This window comes from Alligator sinensis, unplaced genomic scaffold (assembly GCF_000455745.1).
Source record: "Alligator sinensis unplaced genomic scaffold, ASM45574v1 scaffold708_1, whole genome shotgun sequence".
NCBI lineage: Eukaryota > Metazoa > Chordata > Crocodylia > Alligatoridae > Alligator > Alligator sinensis.
This window is the reverse complement of record NW_005842183.1, coordinates 400,526-405,813: the sequence shown is the minus strand read 5'-3', so window position 1 is coordinate 405,813 and position 5,288 is coordinate 400,526. Positions and strand designations below refer to the sequence as shown.

Sequence of the window (5,288 nt, the reverse complement as noted above, 5' to 3'; positions counted from 1 at the left end):
CCTACATCGGTCACCACAACCCATGCATATACTACAGTGGGCGAGAGCTCAGTTGCAGGAAATAAACCCCATTCATCTACTTCTGCTTGGCAGTCATTAACCCTGGATTGAAACCACTAAGGATGCCCTGAAGGTACCCCCAAAACTGCTCAAAACTGTTTTCTAGCATATGCAGAAGTTGGGAGAGCAGGACATCTTTACCCTCTCATTTCTAGGGTTAATGCCTTTGGAGTGGGAACTGATAGGTGGGACTTATTTCCTCAGTGGCACATGGCACATTGTCACTGCAGTGTGGATATACCCCTAATTCCTGCAGCATTTGAGCTTTCTACTAAAGTCATAAATGCTTCTGGACTCCAGTTGCAAGGAAGATGCCATCAGAGATGATGCCTTCAAAAATGCCTGGCCAAGCTGCTCCTCCACATCTGCAGCAGGGGTTCCCAAATTATAGTACATGTACCCCTGGGGGTACGCAAGACATCTCTGGGGGGGTATGTGGGAGAAATTGTATAATGGCAGATTTAATTTTCATTATAATAATAACTGACATTTAAAGGGTTTAAAATATAAAATGTATGGTGGTAGGGGTACATGGGCAGCTTGTAAGTCTGGAAAGGGGTATGCAATAAGAAAAAGTTTAGGACGCTCTGATCTATAGCAACAGTACCATTAGAAACAGAGGGAATAATTGCCATTCATCTGAAAAGGGCAATTTTATACTGTAATAGTTTACATGGCAACACTTAATCATCTCACTTCTGACCACCTTAAGCAATGTATTGTATTGATGTCTTTACATATCACATATTAGAGAGAAAACCATCAGGACTCTGGTAAACAGTCCCTGGTCCACCCTTCTTCCAGCTTCTACTTGTACAGGAGTGGGGTGATACGTTGTGAGCTCAGCAACAACACTTTGGACACCCCTGTGTTGAACTAACAGTTATTTATTATCATAACTCTCTGGAATCCTATCCAGGGTGGATCTTAACAATGACCCTCAGTAGATATATGCAGAACTTATACTTGCTCTGCCTCTGACTTGACCCGACCCAGTCCAGTCCGGTGGAGGGAGAGGAACCAAGAAAGCCTCTGGCTCCTGATGGCAGAGAACATGGAGTCCCCAATGCCACAAAACTGCCACAAGCAAACTGAACGCTGCAGTGCTGAACATGAGCGCTTTGGCCTTCAAGGGACAGTACAAGGAAAACACAATAACACACAACATGGGGTACTGAGCAAAATAGGCAACTGGCTAGAGATGGGAGGACTAGATACACTGAGTGCTTGGGTTTCACCAGCAGTCAAGCAGAAGCTCAGTGAGGATTCATCTCTTGGGGGAGGAGCAGAATCTGTTTTGAAGCCGTTGGAGAATTAAATAGTAGCTTGAAGTAGCATGCAGAGTTCTCCAAGGGGCTCTTCAGCATATTATTAGCTTTTTCCTCTCGCTGTGCTGTGATGTGCATTGTAAACAGACTAAAGGAGCCTAACCAAAGGTTATTTGAAAAAGAGAAGAGTGATATCATACACAGACCTACTATTAAGCAAAACCCAAAGAGAGTCAGACAAAAGTTCAGTTAGAATCAATAAACTCAAGATGTTCCGAGACAAGTGTTGAGGAAGAAACCTATTGACTTTTAAGCATCTGCCAAGCACCATACCCAGAGTTACTTAAGGAGGCTGCTGTTTGTGCAGGCTCCTTTGGATGTGCTTCTGCTTAGGAACAGATCCTTTCTTTTTACAAATCAAAAGCAGTGGAGTCAGCTAAAAGATTCAAGCTGATATTTCATATGGGTACGTCAATAAAGCAGAGCCAGCCTTCACAGAATCATGGAGCTAGCAGGAAGATCGTTTTAGTCCAACCCCTTGGCTCAAGGCAGAATTGCCGCTGTCTAAACTATCCCAGATAAACTTCTGTCTAGCCAGCACTTACAGCCCTTCCAGTGATGATCCCAGTCTCTGTAGATGATCTGTTCCAGTATTTAACAATATCCAAACTAAAAGTCTCCTTTGTTGCAATTTAAGCCTATTGCTTCTTGTTCAGCATCTAATGGACAGAGGGAATGAATCACTACCCTCATTATAACAACCCTTTTTGTATTTGTAGACTTATCAAATCCCCACCCCCATCTTCTCTTCTCCAGACTAAATCATCCCAGTTATTCTTACCTTTCCTTTTAATGTCATGGTTTTTACACTTCCAATGATTTTTATTGTTCTTCTCTTCCGTCTTTTCAGTAAGTCCCAGTGACGCATGAAGAGCAGCATTCAAAACTGGATGCTACACTACAGGTGAGGTCACACTAGTGCTAAATAATTCAATTACTGTTGGAAAAACAGGAGCAGTTTCCCTGGGAATATCCATCCCTTGCCCCTTTGTCATTCTGTACCTGCACCCTTCCAGATTTCTACAAGGGCATTAGAAGCAAGCATTCACTTCCCCACTGGTGCCCAGATACATTTACCTGTGTGCAGCGATGAAGGGTAGCCTTCATGTTCCTGGCAACTCGTCAGTATAGCTGTCGTACAGGTTACACGCCACTAGCATATACAGTCCAATGGAACTAAGCATTTCTAGACTGAATTGTGTGTGGCAGGAAAGGGTAGCAGAGAACCTGTATGCAGAGAGGAGAACTGCAGTCATTTCCTTATGTTCCCTAGGACTTTTAAAACACACAGGAGATTGTATCATTTAGAGCTGACGAGAGCTGCATTTATCATGCTTAAGTCCTTGAATTACTACTCTGTGAATATTGACAATACTTCAGCTACAATGAACACATTATAAATATGCAATGCTTTGTCCTCAGAGCTGTCCAACTTGTTACCTGATGGAGAGAAATAGGGAAGCTAACACATTGTTACAAGACTGCTGTGTTCACATGCATGTAAAAAGCCTGTTAATAGATAAGGTGCCAATAGATAACAAGCAACCTAGCCTCATTCATGATCTTGGAGGGTGGTGCACTGCACATGGCTTCCACCGTACAGCTCTGGAGCAGACGTTAGCACCAGACTTCTCTCCCATCAGAGTCCTGCTCATGGTTTCTCAGGTACACCTCACTGGCACACCTATTTTTATTTCCCTTTTACAGCACAGGCCTGCTTCTCTTGCCTCATATACCAATGTGAATCAGTGGAATGGCACTTCTGCAAAGGCAATTAAAGAAAGCAAAAGATCAGGCTCAGGACTTCTGGCTTCTACTTATCCATTTCACAATTCTTTTATCCCTGTGAAGTTGGCAAGAGTTTTATTTGGGGAGGAAATTTAATGTTCAAAATATCATAAACTGGCAAAACAAGAATGAGAGACAGACAGAAACAGTATCAAACCTGAATAATACATGTTGAAATGCTGCAGGCAGCCAATCTGAGAAATTTAAGATGTGGGCACTGTCGTGGGCTGCACTTCCATTGTTTGCAGGGAGAGGAATAACCTAACTCTGTTGCCAAATCAGCTGATAACACACGGGACCAAGGGAGGACTCAGAAGAGGCATCCTAACATCGGCACCTTGTCCAAAGAACTATACATCTCTGCAGGACCGTGCAAGGATTGTGTCCTTTCCTTTGCAAGTTGAAATATCAGCTATGCCCCTCTGTTCCCATTCCAGGTTCAGGGCTGGAATAGCCTCCAGTGATGGAAAGGCATGGCTAGGTCTCAACAGTTGTGAGCATGAGCTGAAGCCAGTGGCTCATGAGTCTCCCACCCTCAACTCTTGCAGCCCCTTAAAAACTACACATGAGTATACAGGGCACAGGTCTCTGACAGATGAGTCAGAGAGCAACTGAAGGGGGCAAAAAAACATTGTAGTACAAAAGTTCTTATTAAAAGAGGAGAGAAGTGGTCATGGCATTGCCCTAGCATCTGGCTGATCCAGGTTTAAATTCTGTGTTTTACCATGGAGTATGAAACCCCTCAAGGCTAGAAAGCACAATAGACTTAGGTGCTTAAGTCCAAAGTATAGATCCTCTATTCCCCCAACTCTGGGGTACCTGCCACTGATGAGCATGCTTCAATAAAGTTTGAGCCAAACAGGGCTGGAACCCACCCCATCCAGCTCCTAAGTTAGTACCTTGAACATTAGGCCATAAAGTCACACTCCTCTTTGCCATAATGAATATTTAGTTAGTCTAGTTAGTAAATGCATCCATTCTTCAATAAAAAGGACGGAGCGTGAATGCTCCAGAATACCATGTGGTCAGGAGGTTAGAGCGCTCTTCTATGAGAGGGTGTGAGCCCACATGCTCCTTGTCCTCCGAGGGAGGAGGGAATCTAACCAAGGCCTCTGACACTGCCAAGAAATGCTCTGCTCACTTTGGTACTCCATAAAAGGGTTTGTTGGGGGAGGTGAGGACAAGGAACGGACAGAAAAGCTGCACCACATTTTGAGAGGAAGGACTGACCCCTGCTCAAGTTTTGAAACAGAACTTAAAAACCTAGCCCAAAGACAGGGTCCAGGTATCTGAATTTGGAGTCAGTGGAAACACCTTCTTCCAGGCCAGAGTAGGGCACCCAAGTGTAACAGGATCCACTGGTTGTGATGGGAAGGGTGTTTCCTTGTGCCTACTTTAGTCTCATCCCTTCCAGTCTGGTCTCACTCCAGGTACCACCCAGTCCCAGATTGCCACACCTTTTCTGTTATTAGTAACTCTGGGAAGTTGCCTCCAGAGAACCAGAACAGTGGTCCCAGGTGCCCTGCCCAGCACCACCTCTTGGGCTCTGATGGACTCGTCACAGTTCACAGGGGACCTAGCAGGCCACCAATTCAACAATAATCTAAGCCCCTCTGCGGGGCATCTTCAGTTGCCTCCTTTTCTCCCCTCCAGTCACTTCCACGCCTTGTGGCATGAACAGCAACATAAGGCAAAACACAAAAACACAATGTAGTGCAGCTGGGGGACCTTTCTTTAAGCTCTCCCCAGGCTTCTGCTCAGCTCTGCTAGCTTCTCCCAGCTTGAACCCTCCTGGGCCTGCTCACAGTTCCTCCAGCCTCCTGTATTGCTTCTCCATTCAGTGCAGGGAACTCCTTCAGCAACCACCGCCAGGGACAGTCTCCAGTAGGGCTGTGCAAAGCTTCGGGTGGCGATTCGATTTGGAGGAGATCTGGCCCGATTCAGTGGCCGAATCTCCGAATCGAATCAGGGGATCAAATAAAAGGTCCAAATTGATTCGAAGCTCTCTGAATCTTCGGAAAAGATTCGGAGAGTTTCGATGATTTGGGCAGTCTCCGGTGGCTGCAGCAGGGAGCTGGAGCTGGACTCGGAGCTGGTAAGTAGGGGATGGGG

The 5,288-nt window shown here is 45.4% G+C and overlaps 1 long non-coding RNA gene across 1 annotated transcript in view; it reads right to left on the bottom strand.

Annotated features, from left to right (window-relative positions):
* Positions 1-2,471: 2,471 nt before the first annotated feature.
* Positions 2,472-5,288, bottom strand: part of LOC102369391 — a 26,959-nt gene continuing 24,142 nt past the window's right edge. The window contains exon 3 of the long non-coding RNA XR_324139.3: positions 2,472-2,615. This is a non-coding gene — a long non-coding RNA (uncharacterized LOC102369391). The remainder of the gene's footprint in view (positions 2,616-5,288) is intronic.